The sequence below is a fragment of the Procambarus clarkii genome, chromosome 22, assembly GCF_040958095.1.
Source record: "Procambarus clarkii isolate CNS0578487 chromosome 22, FALCON_Pclarkii_2.0, whole genome shotgun sequence".
Taxonomy (NCBI): Eukaryota; Metazoa; Arthropoda; class Malacostraca; order Decapoda; family Cambaridae; genus Procambarus; species Procambarus clarkii.
Window position 1 is genome coordinate 14,091,268 of NC_091171.1, and position 20,934 is coordinate 14,112,201.

Here is a 20,934-nt window from a genome sequence, read left to right on the forward strand (position 1 = left end):
TCCCCCCCTGCACCACTGTACCTCCCTACCTGCACCACTGTACCTCCCCACCTGCACCACTCTCCCTCCCCACCTGCACCACTGTACCTCCCCACCTGCACCACTGTACCTCCCCACCTGCACCACTCTCCCTCCCCCCCTGCACCCCTCTCCCTCCCCACCTGCACAACTGTACCTCCCCACCTGCACCACTGTACCTCCCCCCCTGCACCACTGTACCTCCCCACCTGCACCACTGTACCTCCCCCCCTGCACCACTGTACCTCCCCACCTGCCCCACTCTACCTCCCCACCTGCACCACTCTCCCTCCCCCCCTGCACCCCTCTCCCTCCCCACCTGCACAACTGTACCTCCCCACCTGTACCACTGTACCTCCCCCCCTGCACCACTGTACCTCCCTACCTGCACCACTGTACCTCCCCACCTGCACCACTCTCCCTCCCCACCTGCACCACTGTACCTCCCCACCTGCACCACTGTACCTCCCCCCCTGCACCACTGTACCTCCCTACCTGCACCACTGTACCTCCCCACCTGCACCACTCTCCCTCCCCACCTGCACCACTGTACCTCCCCACCTGCACCACTGTACCTCCCCACCTGCACCACTCTCCCTCCCCCCCCTGCACCCCTCTCCCTCCCCCCCTGCACCCCTCTCCCTCCCCACCTGCACCACTGTACCTCCCCCCCTGCACCACTGTACCTCCCCCCCTGCACCACTGTACCTCCCCACCTGCACCACTGTACCTCCCCCCCTGCACCACTGTACCTCCCCACCTGCACCACTCTACCTCCCCACCTGCACCACTGTACCTCCCCACCTGCACCACTCACCCTCCCCACCTGCACCACTCTCCCTCCCCACCTGCACCACTGTACCTCCCCCCCTGCACCACTGTACCTCCCTACCTGCACCACTGTACCTCCCCACCTGCACCACTCTCCCTCCCCACCTGCACCACTGTACCTCCCCACCTGCACCACTGTACCTCCCCCCCCTGCACCACTGTACCTCCCTACCTGCACCACTGTACCTCCCCACCTGCACCACTCTCCCTCCCCACCTGCACCACTGTACCTCCCCACCTGCACCACTGTACCTCCCCACCTGCACCACTCTCCCTCCCCCCCTGCACCCCTCTCCCTCCCCACCTGCACAACTGTACCTCCCCACCTGCACCACTGTACCTCCCCCCCTGCACCACTCTCCCTCCCCACCTGCACCACTCTCCCTCCCCACCTGCACCACTGTACCTCCCCACCTGCACCACTGTACCTCCCCACCTGCACCACTCTCCCTCCCCCCTGCACCCCTCTCCCTCCCCACCTGCACCACTGTACCTCCCCACCTGTACCACTGTACCTCCCCACCTGCACCACTGTACCTCCCCACCTGCACCACTGTACCTCCCCACCTGCACCACTGTACCTCCCCACCTGCACCACTGTATCTCCCCACCTGCACCACTGTACCTCCCCACCTGCACCACTGTACCTCCCCACCTGCACCACTGTACCTCCCCACCTGCACCACTGTACCTCCCTACCTGCACCACTCTCTCTCCCCACCTGCACCATTGTACCTCCCCCCCTGCACCACTCTCCCTCCCCACCTGCACCACTGTACCTCCCCACCTGCACCACTCTCCCTCCCCACCTGCACCACTCTCCCTCCCCACCTGCACCATTGTACCTCCCCCCCTGCACCACTCTCCCTCCCCACCTGCACCACTGTACCTCCCCACCTGCACCACTCTCCCTCCCCACCTGCACCACTGTACCTCCCCACCTGCACCACTCTCCCTCCCCACCTGCACCACTGTACCTCCCCACCTGCACCACTGTACCTCCCCACCTGCACCATTGTACCTCCCACCTGCACCACTGTACCTCCCCCCCTGCACCACTGTACCTCCCACCTGCACCACTGTACCTCCCTACCTGCACCACTCTCCCTCCCCACCTGCACCACTGTACCTCCCCACCTGCACCACTGTACCTCCCCACCTGCACCACTGTACCTCCCCACCTGCACCACTGTACCTCCCCACCTGCACCACTGTACCTCCCCACCTGCACCACTGTACCTCCCCACCTGCACCACTGTACCTCCCCACCTGCACCACTGTACCTCCCCACCTGCACCACTGTACCTCCCCACCTGCACCACTGTACCTCCCTACCTGCACCACTCTCCCTCCCCACCTGCACCACTCTCCCTCCCCACCTGCACCACTGTACCTCCCCACCTGCACCACTGTACCTCCCCACCTGCACCACTCTCCCTCCCCACCTGCACCACTGTACCTCCCCACCTGCACCACTCTCCCTCCCCACCTGCACCACTGTACCTCCCCACCTGCACCACTCTCCCTCCCCCCCCCTGCACCACTGTACCTCCCCCACCTGCACCACTGTACCTCCCCACCTGCACCACTCTCCCTCTCCACCTGCACCACTGTACCTCCCCCACCTGCACCACTGTACCTCCCCACCTGCACCACTCTCCCTCCCCACCTGCACCACTCTCCCTCCCCACCTGCACCACTGTACCTCCCCACCTGCACCACTCACCCTCCCCACCTGCACCACTCTCCCTCCCCACCTGCACCACTGTACCTCCCCCCCTGCACCACTGTACCTCCCTACCTGCACCACTGTACCTCCCCACCTGCACCACTCTCCCTCCCCACCTGCACCACTGTACCTCCCCACCTGCACCACTGTACCTCCCCCCCTGCACCACTGTACCTCCCTACCTGCACCACTGTACCTCCCCACCTGCACCACTCTCCCTCCCCACCTGCACCACTGTACCTCCCCACCTGCACCACTGTACCTCCCCACCTGCACCACTCTCCCTCCCCCCCTGCACCCCTCTCCCTCCCCACCTGCACAACTGTACCTCCCCACCTGCACCACTGTACCTCCCCCCCTGCACCACTGTACCTCCCCACCTGCACCACTGTACCTCCCCCCCTGCACCACTGTACCTCCCCACCTGCCCCACTCTACCTCCCCACCTGCACCACTCTCCCTCCCCCCCTGCACCCCTCTCCCTCCCCACCTGCACAACTGTACCTCCCCACCTGTACCACTGTACCTCCCCCCCTGCACCACTGTACCTCCCTACCTGCACCACTGTACCTCCCCACCTGCACCACTCTCCCTCCCCACCTGCACCACTGTACCTCCCCACCTGCACCACTGTACCTCCCCCCCTGCACCACTGTACCTCCCTACCTGCACCACTGTACCTCCCCACCTGCACCACTCTCCCTCCCCACCTGCACCACTGTACCTCCCCACCTGCACCACTGTACCTCCCCACCTGCACCACTCTCCCTCCCCCCCCTGCACCCCTCTCCCTCCCCCCCTGCACCCCTCTCCCTCCCCACCTGCACCACTGTACCTCCCCCCCTGCACCACTGTACCTCCCCCCCTGCACCACTGTACCTCCCCACCTGCACCACTGTACCTCCCCCCCTGCACCACTGTACCTCCCCACCTGCACCACTCTACCTCCCCACCTGCACCACTGTACCTCCCCACCTGCACCACTCTCCCTCCCCACCTGCACCACTGTACCTCCCCACCTGCACCACTGTACCTCCCCCCCCTGCACCACTGTACCTCCCTACCTGCACCACTGTACCTCCCCACCTGCACCACTCTCCCTCCCCACCTGCACCACTGTACCTCCCCACCTGCACCACTGTACCTCCCCACCTGCACCACTCTCCCTCCCCCCCTGCACCCCTCTCCCTCCCCACCTGCACAACTGTACCTCCCCACCTGCACCACTGTACCTCCCCCCCTGCACCACTCTCCCTCCCCACCTGCACCACTCTCCCTCCCCACCTGCACCACTGTACCTCCCCACCTGCACCACTGTACCTCCCCACCTGCACCACTCTCCCTCCCCCCCTGCACCCCTCTCCCTCCCCACCTGCACCACTGTACCTCCCCACCTGTACCACTGTACCTCCCCACCTGCACCACTGTACCTCCCCACCTGCACCACTGTACCTCCCCACCTGCACCACTGTACCTCCCCACCTGCACCACTGTACCTCCCCACCTGCACCACTGTACCTCCCCACCTGCACCACTGTACCTCCCCACCTGCACCACTGTACCTCCCCACCTGCACCACTGTACCTCCCTACCTGCACCACTCTCTCTCCCCACCTGCACCATTGTACCTCCCCCCTGCACCACTCTCCCTCCCCACCTGCACCACTGTACCTCCCCACCTGCACCACTCTCCCTCCCCACCTGCACCACTCTCCCTCCCCACCTGCACCATTGTACCTCCCCCCCTGCACCACTCTCCCTCCCCACCTGCACCACTGTACCTCCCCACCTGCACCACTCTCCCTCCCCACCTGCACCACTGTACCTCCCCACCTGCACCACTCTCCCTCCCCACCTGCACCACTGTACCTCCCCACCTGCACCACTGTACCTCCCCACCTGCACCATTGTACCTCCCACCTGCACCACTGTACCTCCCCCCCTGCACCACTGTACCTCCCACCTGCACCACTGTACCTCCCTACCTGCACCACTCTCCCTCCCCACCTGCACCACTGTACCTCCCCACCTGCACCACTGTACCTCCCCACCTGCACCACTGTACCTCCCCACCTGCACCACTGTACCTCCCCACCTGCACCACTGTACCTCCCCACCTGCACCACTGTACCTCCCCACCTGCACCACTGTACCTCCCCACCTGCACCACTGTACCTCCCCACCTGCACCACTGTACCTCCCCACCTGCACCACTGTACCTCCCTACCTGCACCACTCTCTCTCCCCACCTGCACCACTCTCCCTCCCCACCTGCACCACTGTACCTACCCACCTGCACCACTGTACCTCCCCACCTGCACCACTCTCCCTCCCCACCTGCACCACTGTACCTCCCCACCTGCACCACTCTCCTTCCCCACCTGCACCTCTCTCCCTCCCCACCTGCACCACTCTCCCTCCCCACCTGCACCACTGTACCTCCCCACCTGCACCACTGTACCTCCCCACCTGCACCACTCTCCCTCCCCACCTGCACCACTGTACCTCCCCACCTGCACCACTCTCCCTCCCCACCTGCACCACTCTCCCTCCCCACCTGCACCACTGTACCTCCCCACCTGCACCACTGTACCTCCCCACCTGCACCACTCTCCCTCCCCACCTGCACCACTGTACCTCCCCACCTGCACCACTCTGCCTCCCCACCTGCACCACTGTACCTCCCCACCTGCACCACTCTCCCTCCCCACCTGCACCACTGTACCTCCCCACCTGCACCACTGTACCTCCCCACCTGCACCACTCTCCATCCCCACCTGCACCACTGTACCTCCCCACCTGCACCACTGTACCTCCCTACCTGCACCACTCTCCCTCCCCACCTGCACCACTGTACCTCCCCACCTGCACCACTGTACCTCCCACCTGCACCACTGTACCTCCCCCCCTGCACCACTGTACCTCCCCCCCTGCACCACTGTACCTCCCCACCTGCACCACTGTACCTCCCCACCTGCACCACTGTACCTCCACACCTGCACCACTGTACCTCCCCCCCTGCACCACTCTCCCTCCCCACCTGCACTACTCTCCCTCCCCACCTGCACCACTGTACCTCCCCACCTGCACCCCTGTACCTCCCCACCTGCACCCCTGTACCTCCCCACCTGCACCACTGTACCTCCCCACCTGCACCACTGTACCTCCCCACCTGCACCACTGTACCTCCCCACCTGCACCACTGTACCTCCCCACCTGCACCACTGTACCTCCCCACCTGCACCACTCTCCCTCCCCACCTGCACCACTGTACCTCCCCACCTGCACCACTGTACCTCCCCACCTGCACCCCTCTCCCTCCCCACCTGCACCACTCTCCCTCCCCACCTGCACCACTCTCCCTCCCCACCTGCACCACTGTACCTCCCCACCTGCACCACTGTACCTCCCCACCTGCACCACTGTACCTCCCACCTGCACCACTGTACCTCCCTACCTGCACCACTGTACCTCCCCACCTGCACCACTGTACCTCCCCACCTGCACCACTCTCCCTCCCCACCTGCACCACTGTACCTCCCCACCTGCACCACTGTACCTCCCCACCTGCACCCCTCTCCCTCCCCACCTGCACCACTCTCCCTCCCCACCTGCACCACTCTCCCTCCCCACCTGCACCACTGTACCTCCCCACCTGCACCACTGTACCTCCCCACCTGCACCACTCTCCCTCCCCACCTGCACCACTGTACCTCCCCACCTGCACCACTGTACCTCCCCACCTGCACAACTCTCCCTCCCCCACCTGCACCACTCTCCCTCCCCCACCTGCACCACTCTCCCTCCCCACCTGCACCACTGTACCTCCCCACCTGCACCACTCTCCCTCCCCCCTGCACCACTCTCCCTCCCCACCTGCACCACTGTACCTCCCCACCTGCACCACTGTACCTCCCCACCTGCACCACTCTCCCTCCCCACCTGCACCACTCTCCCTCCCCACCTGCACCACTCTCCCTCCCCACCTGCACCACTGTACCTCCCCACCTGCACCACTGTACCTCCCCACTCTCCCTCCCCACCTGCACCACTGTACCTCCCTACTCGAGGTACAACGAGTGGTGCAGGTGGGGAAGTGTAGTGACACACACACACACACACACCAGTCGAGGTATAACTACAACAGAAGACTGGACATCAGCGAGGCACTACACATCAAAAAGTCAAGAGCAGCAATCGACAGCCAGTTAACACATAACTACATCCTACCCACTTGAAGACCCCGTACCAACACAGACACAAGAACATAGGGATTTAATAACCTATGAATATCCATGATGCCATTCATCCACTTGTTCATCTCAGTCACTTCCTGTACCACCTCACCTCGAGCGAATATAAAGTTTGGCAGAACATGGAAAATTTGTCTTTGAAAATGTAAGGAGTGTCTTGCGAAACGCATCCCAAGGCGTCAGATCACTGATATAATGTGAAAAAGAAATGTAGAGTTATTTTTTCAACATCCTTCGACAGTGAAGAAAAAACATAAGAAATATTGAGAAGATTCGTGTTAGAATTATTAATTTAACTCTTTCGGTCACATTCAACAACATATGTTTACAAAAAAGACTTCTACCAAAATATACTAATATTTTACTATATATATATATATATATATATATATATATATATATATATATATATATATATATATATATATATATATATATATATATATATATATATATATATATATATATATATATATATATATATATATATATTAGTATATTTTGGTAGCAGTCTTTCCTGTAGACATATATTATTAAATATGACCGAAAAAGTAAGATTAATAATTCTAACACGAATTTTCTCAATCTTTCGTACATTTCTTTTCACTGCTGGAGGTAATTCAAAAATCAATTCTCCAAAATTCATTTTTATTTCTAGTCTGACGCGACACTTGAGCGCGTTTCGTAAAACTTATTACATTTTCAAAGACTTTACACATACACAACTGAATAGAACTTACATATCTCCGATTTGTTTATATCTACATTTGAGTGAGGTGGATGGGCGTGAGGTGGTATTTAATAGGGTATTAATTTCATCAACACAAGACAGAACACGAAACAATGGGTATTGAAATGGAAGTGATTGTAGAAAGCCTATTGGTCCATATTTCTTGATGCTTCTATATTGGAGCGGAGTCTTGAGGTGGGTAGAATATAGTTGTGCATTAATTGGCGGTTGATTGCTGGTGTTGACTTCTTGATGTGTAGAGCCTCGCAGACGTCAAGCCGCCTGCTATCGCTGTATCTATCGATGATTTCTGTGTTGTTTACTAGGATTTCTCTGGCGATGGTTTGGTTGTGGGAAGAGATTATATGTTCCTTAATGGAGCCTGTTGCTTATGCATCGTTAAACGCCTGGAAAGAGATGTTGTTGTCTTGCCTATATACTGTTTTTTTTGGAGCTTACAGTCCCCAAGAGGGCATTTGAAGGCATAGACGACGTTAGTCTCTTTTAAAGCGTTCTGCTTTGTGTCTGGAGAGTTTCTCATGAGTAGGCTGGCCGTTTTTCTGGATTACCACCAACAGTGAAAAGAAACGTACGGAAGATCGAGAAAATTCGTGTTAGAATTATTAATCTTACTTTTTCGGTCATATTTAATAATATATATATATATATATATATATATATATATATATATATATATATATATATATATATATATATATATATATATATATATATATATATGTTTGTGTGTGTAAATCACGAAAATTAACACGTGATGAAAATGTGACAGTGTCAAACCACGGAGAAAGAATTGAAACAGGAATTTCCTTAAGTACTTTCGTATACATCTTCAGAAGGAATGAATGAATCCTTTTGATTGATTCATTCATTCCTTTTGAAGATGTATTAATATACGAAAGTACTTAAGGAAATTCCTGTTTCAATTCTTTTTCATGTAGTTGGATACATAGAAACTATACATGTCAATAGATTAACGTTAGTATTAATAAAAGTGGAGAGCGGCCGTTGACTGCAGACATGATTGAGGCTACTCAAGACAATCAATTATTTATAAATGTAGTTCGTTTGTTAGTAAATATTCTTTTAGTTTTAAAAGACGTGTTTACATGTATCTTCATTACTATTATGCCGCGTCATTTATATGTGAAAGCCTGACAGTAGGGCCCTGACCACTTGAGCTCAGGAATAAAGATTTAATGAAATCTGAAAACGAAGTCTTGTGTTTCACGGGGACTAGAGGTGAGAAATGTGAGTCATTTATTCCGCGGTGGGCGTAGGTGGGAGCCCCGACGACCACAATAGGTGGATGGCAAGGTGCTCCAGGTACACGCCTGCCACTCTACCTCCCGCTCTCTGGCGGACACAAGGTACTCTAGTGAGCTCCCAGAGGTGCTGGGAGGTCCCTGTGTTGTGGGGCTGGTGTACACATGGGTTAAGCGCCGAATTTATCACGAGAGAAAGTGAGTACTGAGCCGACAGTAAAGAGAGCAGGGACAGAGTGTCACTGGTGGAGCTCGACCAGGCTCCGAGTCTTGTCTTCCCCCGTGACACAGGAACTGTCTTCGTGTCTGGAGCCTCGCTTGCACGGTCACTGTTGGCTCTTGCCGTTATTGTCCCGCCCTTGCCCGAGTAAACATATGCGACGAGAGTGGCACATGGCATCTGTTAAGTATGATGCCTAAGCCTAGGTCTCCACAGTGTCCACACTCCTGCACTGTCTTCTTCCTTCCTTCCCGGGGCCCAGGCTGCGGGTGTTTGGAGCCACACCTCCCTGCTGCTGCTGGTGTGTGCCAGGAGGCCCCTGCCTGCTCCTACACTCATGCTGGCAGTGGCTCCTCATGTTAACACTTCTCTCTCTCTCTCTCTCTCTCTCTCTCTCTCTCTCTCTCTCTCTCTCTCTCTCTCTCTCTCTCTCTCTCTCTCTCTCTCTCTCTCTCTCTCTCTCTCCCTCCCTATCAGGCGAGGTCATGCATCTCTCTTCACAACACTGTCTTGGTGTTTATAATTAATTTCAGTTATTGATTTTATATGAAGCCATCTTTTCCTCCCTCCACATGTGATGAAGAGTGAGACACGTATATCCTGGAACCTGTGCCCCCCCCCCACGCCAAGCTTACATATTGTCCCTGGGTTTAAGTTAGGTAACTTACCTTGAGAGACTTGTGAGCATCGTGTCCAAGCTCCCTGACCACATCCTCTGCTTGACGGTCTGATCAACCAGGCTGTTGGGCACCGTCAATTGCCAGCACTAGAGCAGTTTAGAGTGATGTACATAGACACACAGCCATTACTTACGGCACCAGTTATCCACCTAGAAACAAAGGGAAAATAGTGTTTACTATTTTGCATTAAGCCTGAAAATATAAAAACATTAAATTGTTCTTTAATGTTCCATAATGTACATAAATTGTTCGTTAATGATGTATAATATACAGTATATAAATTGTTGGTAATGCTGTAAAATTATATAAATCGTTCTTTAACGTTGTATTATATATATATATATATATATATATATATATATATATATATATATATATATATATATATATATATATATATATATACATATATATATAAATTGTTCCATAATGTTGTATAATATATATAAATTGTTCCTTAATGTTGTGTACCTGGAACATACCTGGACAGGGTTTTGGAAGTTGTTCTACTCCCCGAGCCCGACCTGAGGCCAGGCTTCACAACAAGAGGGAGACACAGTTTACCCCAGCAAGAGGGAGACACAGTTTACCCCAGCAAGAGGGGGACACAGTTAAGCCCAGCAAGAGGGGGTCACAGTATAACCCCAGCAAGAGGGGTCACAGTTTAACCCCAGCAAGAGGGGGTCACAGTTTAACCCCAGCAAGAGGGGTCACAGTATAACCCCAACAAGAGGGGACACAGTTTAACCCCAGCAAGAGGGGGACACAGTTAACCCCAGCAAGAGGGGGTCACAGTATAACCCCAGCAAGAGGGGGACAAAGTTTAACCCCAGCAAGAGGGGACACAGTTTAACCCCAGCAAGAGGGGGACACAGTTAACCCCAGCAAGAGGGGGTCACAGTATAACCCCAGCAAGAGGGGGACACAGTTAACCCCAGCAAGAGGGGTCACAGTATAACCCTAGCAAGAGGGAGACACAGTTAACCCCAGCAAGAGGGGGTCACAGTATAACCCCAGCAAGAGGGGGTCACAGTATAACCACAGCAAGAGGGGTCACAGTTTAACCCCAGCAAGAGGGGACACAGTATAACCCCAGCAAGAGGGGGACACAGTTAACCCCAGCAAGAGGGGACACAGTATAACCCCAGCAAGAGGGGGACACAGTTAACCCCAGCAAGAGGGGTCACAGTATAACCCCAGCAAGAGGGGACACAGTTAACCCCAGCAAGAGGGGACACAGTTAACCCCAGCAAGAGGGGTCACAGTATAACCCTAGCAAGAGGGAGACACAGTTAACCCCAGCAAGAGGGGGTCACAGTATAACCCCAGCAAGAGGGGTCACAGTTAACCCCAGCAAGAGGGGACACAGTATAACCCCAGCAAGAGGGAGACACAGTATAACCCCAGCAAGAGGGAGACACAGTATAACCCCAGCAACAGGGAGACGCAGTTAACCCCAGCAAGAGGGGGTCACAGTATAACCCCAGCAAGAGGGGTCACAGTTAACCCCAGCAAGAGGGGACACAGTATAACCCCAGCAAGAGGGAGACACAGTATAACCCCAGCAAGAGGGAGACACAGTTAACCCCAGCAAGAGGGGACACAGTTAACCCCAGCAAGAGGGGACACAGTATAACCCCAGCAAGAGGGGGACACAGTTAACCCCAGCAAGAGGGAGACACAGTTTAACCCCAGCAAGAGGGGGACACAGTTAACCCCAGCAAGAGGGGGACACAGTTAACCCCAGCAAGAGCGGGACACAGTTAACCCCAGCAAGAGGGGGTCACAGTTAACCCCAGCAAGAGGGGGACACAGTTAACCCCAGCAAGAGGGGTCACAGTTTAACCCCAGCAAGAGGGGGACACAGTTAACCCCAGCAAGAGGGGGAAACAGTTAACCCTAGCAAGAGGGGGACGCAGTTAACCCCAGCAAGAGGGGGACACAGTTAACCCCAGCAAGAGGGAGACACAGTTAACCCCAGCAAGAGGGAGACACAGTTAACCCCAGCAAGAGGGGTCACAGTTAACCCCAGCAAGAGGGGGACACAGTTTACCCCAGCAAGAGGGGGACACAGTTAACCCCAGCAAGAGGGGACACAGTATAACCCCAGCAAGAGGGGGACACAGTTAACCCCAGCAAGAGGGGGACACAGTTAACCCCAGCAAGAGGGGGACACAGTTAACCCCAGCAAGAGGGGTCACAGTATAACCGAAGCAAGAGGGGTCACAGTATAACCGAAGCAAGAGGGGGACACAGTTTACCCCAGCAAGAGGGGGACACAGTTAACCCCAGCAAGAGGGGAACACAGTTAACCCCAGCAAGAGGGGACACAGTTAACCCCAGCAAGAGGGGTCACAGTATGACCCCAGCAAGAGGGGGACACAGTTAACCCCAGCAAGAGGGGGACACAGTTAACCCCAGCAAGAGGGGGACACAGTTAACCCCAGCAAGAGGGGGGACACAGTTAACCCCAGCAAGAGGGTCACAGTTAACCCCAGCAAGAGGGGGACAGTTAACCCCAGCAAGAGGGGTCACAGTATAACCCCAGCAAGAGGGGTCACAGTATAACCCCAGCAAGAGGGGGACACAGTTAACCCCAGCAAGAGGGGGGACACAGTTAACCCCAGCAAGAGGGGGTCACAGTATAACCCCAGCAAGAGGGGGTCACAGTATAACTCCAGCAAGAGGGGGACACAGTTAACCCCAGCAAGAGGGGTCACAATATAACCCCAGCAAGAGGGGGACACAGTTAACCCCAGCAAGAGGGGACACAGTTAACCCCAGCAAGAGGGGACACAGTTAACCCCAGCAAGAGGGGTCACAGTATAACCCCAGCAAGAGGGGGGACACAGTATAACCCCAGCAAGAGGGGGACACAGTTAACCCCAACAAGAGGGAATCACAGTATAACCCCAGCAACAGGGGACACAGTATAACCCCAGCAAGAGGGGACACAGTTAACCCCAGCAAGAGAGGGACACAGTTAACCCCAGCAAGAGGGGTCACAGTATAACCCCAGCAAGAGGGGTCACAGTATAACCCCAGCAAGAGGGGGAGACAGTTAACCCCAGCAAGAGGGGGACACAGTTAACCCCAGCAAGAGGGGGACACAGTATAACCCCAGCAAGAGGGGTCACAGTATAACCCCAGCAAGAGGGGGACACAGTTAACCCCAGCAAGAGGGGGACACAGTTAACCCCAGCAAGAGGGGGACACAGTTAACCCCAGCAAGAGGGGGTCACAGTATAACCCCAGCAAGAGGGGGTCACAGTATAACCCCAGCAAGAGGGGGTCACAGTATAACCCCAGCAAGAGGGGTCACAGTATAACCCCAGCAAGAGGGGTCACAGTATAACCCCAGCAAGAGGGGACACAGTTAACCCCAGCAAGAGGGGTCACAGTTAACCCCAGCAAGAGGGGTCACAGTTAACCCCAGCAAGAGGGGTCACAGTATAACCCCAGCAAGAGGGGACACAGTTAACCCCAGCAAGAGGGGTCACAGTTAACCCCAGCAAGAGGGGTCACAGTATAACCCCAGCAAGAGGGGACACAGTTAACCCCAGCAAGAGGGGACACAGTTAACCCCAGCAAGAGGGGACACAGTATAACCCCAGCAAGAGGGGTCACAGTATAACCCCAGCAAGAGGGGTCACAGTTAACCCCAGCAAGAGGGGGTCACAGTATAACCCCAGCAAGAGGGGGTCACAGTATACCCCAGCAAGAGGGGTCACAGTATACCCCAGCAAGAGGGGTCACAGTATAACCCCAGCAAGAGGGGGTCACAGTATAACCCCAGCAAGAGGGGTCACAGTATAACCCCAGCAAGAGGGGGTCACAGTATAACCCCAGCAAGAGGGGGTCACAGTATAACCCCAGCAAGAGGGGTCACAGTATAACCCCAGCAAGATGGGGTCACAGTATAACCCCAGCAAGAGGGGGACACAGTTAACCCCAGCAAGAGGGGGACACAGTTAACCCCAGCAAGAGGGGGTCACAGTTAACCCCAGCAAGAGGGGGACACAGTTAACCCCAGCAAGAGGGGGTCACAGTTTAACCCCAGCAAGAGGGGTCACAGTATAACCCCAGCAAGAGGGGGTCACAGTATAACCCCAGCAAGAGGGGGTCACAGTATAACCCCAGCAAGAGGGGGACACAGTTAACCCCAGCAAGAGGGGACACAGTTAACCCCAGCAAGAGGGGACACAGTTAACCCCAGCAAGAGGGGACACAGTTAACCCCAGCAAGAGGGGTCACAGTTAACCCCAGCAAGAGGGGTCACAGTTAACCCCAGCAAGAGGGGGTCACAGTTAACCCCAGCAAGAGGGGGACACAGTTAACCCCAGCAAGAGGGGGACACAGTTAACCCCAGCAAGAGGGGGTAACAGTTTAACCCCAGCAAGAGGGGTCACAGTATAACCCCAGCAAGAGGGGGTCACAGTATAACCCCAGCAAGAGGGGGACACAGTTAACCCCAGCAAGAGGGGACACAGTTAACCCCAGCAAGAGGGGTCACAGTTAACCCCAGCAAGAGGGGGACACAGTTAACCCCAGCAAGAGGGGGACACAGTTAACCCCAGCAAGAGGGGGACACAGTTAACCCCAGCAAGAGGGGGACACAGTTAACCCCAGCAAGAGGGGGACACAGTTAACCCCAGCAAGAGGGGTCACAGTTTAACCCCAGCAAGAGGGGACACAGTTTAACCCCAGCAAGAGGGGGTCACAGTATAATCCCAGCAAGAGGGATCACAGTATAACCCCAGCAAGAGGGGTCACAGTATAACCCCAGCAAGAGGGGACACAGTTAACCCCAGCAAGAGGGGACACAGTTAACCCCAGCAAGAGGGGGTCACAGTATAACCCCAGCAAGAGGGGACACAGTTAACCCCAGCAAGAGGGGACACAGTTAACCCCAGCAAGAGGGGACACAGTTAACCACAGCAAGAGGGGACACAGTTAACCCCAGCAAGACGGGGACACAGTTAACCCCAGCAAGAGGGGACACAGTTAACCCCAGCAAGAGGGGACACAGTTAACCCCAGCAAGAGGGGGTCACAGTTAACCCCAGCAAGAGGGGACACAGTTAACCCCAGCAAGAGGGGGCACAGTATAACCCCAGCAAGAGGGGTCAGAGTTTAACCCCAGCAAGAGGGGACACAGTTTAACCCCAGCAAGAGGGGGACACAGTTAACCCCAGCAAGAGGGGGTCACAGTATAATCCCAGCAAGAGGGGTCACAGTATAACCCCAGCAAGAGGGGTCACAGTATAGCCCCAGCAAAAGGGGACACAGTTAACCCCAGCAAGAGGGGACACAGTTAACCCCAGCAAGAGGGGGGTCACAGTATAACCCCAGCAAGAGGGGACACAGTTAACCCCAGCAAGAGGGGACACAGTTAACCCCAGCAAGAGGGGACACAGTTAACCCCAGCAAGAGGGGACACAGTTAACCCCAGCAAGAGGGGGACACAGTTAACCCCAGCAAGAGGGGACACAGTTAACCCCAGCAAGAGGGGACACAGTTAACCCCAGCAAGAGGGGGTCACAGTTAACCCCAGCAAGAGGGGACACAGTTAACCCCAGCAAGAGGGGGCACAGTATAACCCCAGCAAGAGGGGGACACAATATAACCCCAGCAAGAGGGGGCAGAGTATAACCCCAGCAAGAGGGGGTCACAGTTAACCCCAGCAAGAGGGGTCACAGTATAACCCCAGCAAGAGGGGGTCACAGTTAACCCCAGCAAGAGGGGTCACAGTATAACCCCAGCAAGAGGGGACACAGTTAACCCCAGCAAGAGGGGACACAGTTAACCCCAGCAAGAGGGGACACAGTTAACCCCAGCAAGAGGGGGACACAGTTAACCCCAGCAAGAGGGGACACAGTTAACCCCAGCAAGAGGGGACACAGTTAACCCCAGCAAGACAATGTCTCAGAATGACACAATGTCCCTGGCTAACTAGTAACGCGGACGGCAGCCAATCAGCCGTTAGCTTCGGCCAACTCACATTTCCTTATCTATTTAATAAATTATCAATCAAGCTGCCTGTTGCTGGAGGCAGGCGGCTGTCACCTGTAGGCGGCGTAGTGGTGGCTGCATGGTCGGCGTTACATGTAGGTGGGATGATTGTAGTTGTTGGTGGTTAGTGGGTGCTTGTTGGTGGTTAGTGGGTGGTTGTTGGTGGTTAGTGGGTGGTTGTTGGTGGTTAGTGGGTGGTTGTTGGTGGTTAGTGGGTGGTTGTTGGTGGTTAGTGGGTGGTTGTTGGTGGTTAGTGGGTGGTTGTTGGTGGTTAGTGGGTGGTTGTTGGTGGTTAGTGGGCGGTTGTTGGTGGTTAGTGGGTGGTTGTTGGTGGTTAGTGGGTGGTTGTTGGTGGTTAGTGGGTGGTTGTTGGTGGTTAGTGGGTGGTTGTTGGTGGTAAGTGTGGTAAGTGAGTGGTTGTTGGTGGTAAGTGGGTGGTTGTTGGTGGTTAGTGAGTGGTTGTTGGTGGTTAGTGGTGGTTGTTGGTGGTTAGTGGGTGGTTGTTGGTGGTTAGTGAGTGGTTGTTGGTGGTTAGTGGGTGGTTGTTGGTGGTTAGTGGGTGGTTGTTGGTGGTTAGTGGGTGGTTGTTGGTGGTTAGTGGGTGGTTGTTGGTGGTTAGTGGGTGGTTGTGGTTGTTGGTGGTTAGTGGGCGGTTGTGGTTGTTGGTGGCAAGTGGGTTGTTGTGGTTGTTGATAGTGGTGGTGGCATAACCCTGTGTTAGACAAGCGTTACATTAATACAACACAATACAGCAGTAAGCGTTGTATTGACACAGAGCCCCGACACACACTATGAGTCACACACATGACTGTCTCGGCCGTCAACCATACAGCCAGGTGTTGAAACATATCATCGTGTACAACTATAATATGTTATTATAGTCTACACGTGTGGGTGTATACTCTACACGGTAGAGTACATCATAGTCTACACGTGTGGGTGTATACTCTACACGGTAGAGTACCATCATAGTCTACACTTGTGGGTGTACACTCTACACGGTAGAGTACCATCACAGTAGTCTACACGTGTGGGTGTACACTCTAGACGGTAGAGTACCATCATAGTCTACACTTGTGGGTGTACACTCTAGACGGTAGAGTACCATCACAGTAGTCTACACGTGTGGGTGTACACTCTACACGGTAGAGTACCATCATAGTCTACACTTGTGGGTGTACACTCTACACGGTAGAGTACCACCACAGTAGTCTACACGTGTGGGTGTACACTCTACACGGTAGAGTACCATCACAGTAGTCTACACGTGTGGGTGCACGGTACTCTGCATGTCAGGTAGAAGTGAGCAGTAGACCAGCCGCTGGAGACGTCAGGTGTCAGGTATCACACGACACTTAACAAGACAATAAGGGCAGGTAAGCGCCACTCTTATAATTACAATGTTTACAAGTTAGCCTCAACTTGAGACCAATTTACTGGTCGGCGCTGCTGGTAAGGCTGCTTCAGGCTCATTAATTACCTTAAGAAACTCGGGCGAGTCATTCTTTGTTTTCTTCCCCGAACTTTGTGTTATTGGCAGAGAGTTATACAGGAGAAAAATACTGAGGGGAGAGTGTGTGTGTACTCACCTACTTGTACTCCTGTGCCTGCAGGATCGAGTTCTAGCTCTAGGGCCCTGGTTTTCTAGCCGCAGATTGTATAATGCAATGACTCGTGGCATATTTACCATGTTACGGTAATATTCTGCTTGGCAGTACCTCTTGCCTGTCACTTTACCGCCTGCTCAAAAAACGTATCTGCATGCCCCAACTTGAAGATTCAACATAAACAACAATAACAATACGTGCCCAAACGTATTGTCTAGACACAATGCCTCCCCCCCCCCCCTCCTCCACCATACAGCAACCAAGACACCAGCTGTCTCCCTGGTAGACCAGATGCCACCAGCAAACTACCGCTCCGGTCGTTATATCTCGCCGGCGTTTAGTCTCCAACTCCAGTATTCGCGCCAAATATGACGTCACGTCCTGTATATACGGGCTTGCCAGCCTCCAGAGCGCCACATTACCCTTCGAGTGCTCACAGCTTTACCATCTACTCTCGCCTTCGGCTGACGGTACACGCACATAGTACTTTATATAAAGTATTATCCGCACCGTTGTTATTAACGTAAATTTCACATGTATATATTTCTCTTTTGACTGTGTGTAAGCAAAGTGGTTAATGGGTTTTTGTTTTCATTAATTTTTACTTACATTTTGTGTAAAATTAAAATAATTTTTTGTTACATTAAATGTTTGAAGTTTTTATTCTCTATGATTTTTACCGACAGTTCTCACACAGTAGAGGTATCAAACAGTCTTTTTTACTTTCTCTTTTCTTTGTATTAATGTGAGGTTGGCACAAGACCTGCCACAATAGTTACTGCTCTGTTCCAGACTCTCGTCACAACCTATCATACATGTTTTTAAAGTTATGAATGGAGTTTGTCTCTTCAACCTGCTTATTTTAGTCACTCAATTTATTGAGTATTCTTACTGTGAAAGGAAACCTGCTGAAATCTGCATGACACATCTCACTCTCAAGATTCCATCCATCCACTGTAAACATTTTATCTTTTTCCACCCTGTCAATCCCCCTAAGTATTTAATGTCTGTATCATGTCTCCCCGCTCTTTCCTCCTTTCCAGCGTCATCTGGTTTAGTTCCTTCAGTCTCTCTTCCTCTCTCTCTCTCTCTCTCTCTCTCTCTCTCTCTCTCTCTCTCTCTCTCTCTCTCTCTCTCTCTCTCTCTCTCTCTTTCAATTCTGGAACAAGTCTCATAGCAAACTTCTTCACCCTTTCGAGCTTCTTTATGTGTTTTTAATACGGGGCTGGACGATGGGGCGACATATTTTAAAACTGGCCTCACACAGGCCAGGCCAACTTACAGTGATGTAAGCGCCTCCTGATACAAGTTACTGAAGGATGTTCTGACTTTACTGGTGTAGTGTGCAGCTCACAGTGCTCTGGTTATATGAGCCTCTGGAGTTAGGTTTGGTGTTATGTCCACTCTCAGGTCTTTTTTTGTTGTCATTATAGGGAGGTACTTTCCCTTCCTCGTGTATTGACCATAGTCTCGGCCTCCTGGTTCCTGTTGTCATTTACATCACCTTACACTTGTTGGTGTTGTACTCTGGCAGCCAGTTCTTGAACCAGCTCTGCAACTCGTTTAAGTCATCTTAGAGAATCTTACAGTCTTCATCTGTCACAACCTTTCTCATTACTTTTGCATCATATGTAAACATTGACATGTAAGACACAGCTCCTGTAATCCGGTAATTTACATAAATGAGGAATAGTGTGGTGCCAGCACTGACCCTTGAGGCACCCCGCTTGTTACCCTACACCTGTCCGACTCCTCGCCCCTCAACTGTCACTCTCTCACGCCTGTCTGTTAGGGTAATTCCTTACCCCATGATAGTGCGTTTACACTATCGCCTGCCTCTAGAGTTTGAATAATATTCTCCTGTGTGGAACTGTATGAAAAGCTTTTTGGCAGTCCATAAATATGCAATCTACCCATCCTTCTGTCTTGCCTTAGTTTTGTTACCTTATCATTAAACTCCAGGAGGTGCTTACTTACAAACCTAATTCTTTCTAGGTGTGCAACTTAATCTTATCATTCGTTTGAGTACTTTGCAAGGGATGCTTGTGAGGGACACTGGTCTGTTGTTAGGTGTCTCTTCTCTATCTCCTTGTAGATTTGCATCACATTTGCCTTCTTTATAGGAGTTCAGCATTTTCCCCTTTGTTAGCAACTCATTAAAGATGAGTGCTTGAGGTATGCTGAGGGCCTGTGTTGCTTCTTTTAACATCCATGGTGATATTATATCAGGCCCAGTAGCTTTAGTTCCCTCTAGTGATGCTGCCTGTTTCCTTACTTCCTCTGTTGTTACTTCAATAATTAATAGTCATTCGTCACAGGCTGCTTCCTCCTCCAGCTGCGGGAGTTGTTCAGCTCAGTAGTGAACACTGCATGGAAGCTGGCACTGAGCTCCTCACAAATTTATTTATCATATTGTGTATACTGGCCTGCCCCTTTATCGTAACCTGGTCACTTGGTCGGTCACTGTCATTTTACTTCTTATATGCTTTTGTAGGAGTTCCGGGTGTTTCCTCGCTGTGGAGGTAATATCGTTTTCATAGATTCTTTCCGCCACTCTTATATTTATGTGATCATTCCTGGTCCTGTTACATCTATCCGAAATCTGCCCGAAACGCCTATCTATCCTATCTGCCCGAAACGCTTTGCGTAATAGTGGCTTTAGGCATTGTATGTACTAGCTCTATCTATAAAGCCAACAAACATTGTAAAATCTCTTTATGTATGTACCTTTACCTAAATAAAAATTATTATTATTATTATTATTATTATTATCCCAGTTTCCCTGTCCTTGGCCTTCTGTATTTCCTTCACTCCCTCCTGCTTTACGCGTTTGCTTCCTGGCACTATCTGTTGAACCACGGAGTGTTATATTCTCTCCTATTTTGTTCTCTTATTGGTGATATGAATCTCTCGTCTCTTTCTTTGCACCTCAGTTTGACTTGGTCCATCATTTCCTGGACCGTCTTCCCTCTCAGTTCCTCCTCTCACTGCACACTTCCCAGATACTCTCTTACTTTCACGTAGTCTCCCTTATTATAGCCTGATCTCCCTTCCCTGACTCCTGGTCTTATGGGCACTGTTTTAAGTTCAATCATATAGTCAAATACCAGGACTCAATAGTCACCTGCTCCTAGTGGTGCTTCATGCTCCAAGTTCACGATGTCCTGCTCATGCTGGGTGAAGATCAAGTCCAGGAGACTTGGTGTGTCTCCGCCCCTTGCTCGTGTGTCCTCATTTAAATACAGCTGTGTTAGAAAGTTCCTTTCCACAACTTTCACTAGATTCGTTCCCCAAATTCCTTCTCTATCATGGGGTAGTTCTGGATTCCCAGTTGATCTATGATTTAGGTCCCCCATGACTAGAAGATTAGCACTCGTGTGTGTGTGAATGTGTGCGTGCGTGTACTCGCCTAGTTTTGCTTGCGGAGTGGGGGAGGGGGTTGAGCTTCGGCTCTTTGGTCCCGCGTATTAACAGTCAATCAACTGATGTACAGGTTCTTGAGCCTGTTGGGCTGTGTTATATCTGCAGGCCACAAACTGTGTATGGCGTCTGCCTCCACCACATCATATCCA

General features: G+C 53.0%; 1 protein-coding gene across 1 annotated transcript in view; it reads right to left on the bottom strand.

Annotated features, from left to right (window-relative positions):
- The window catches only part of LOC123757143 (uncharacterized), a 344,783-nt gene that overhangs the window by 197,821 nt on the left and 126,028 nt on the right, over positions 1-20,934 (bottom strand). Inside the window, exon 2 of the mRNA XM_069329469.1 lies at positions 9,878-9,893. The gene's annotated coding sequence lies outside the window, so the exon portion shown is untranslated. The remainder of the gene's footprint in view (positions 1-9,877; positions 9,894-20,934) is intronic.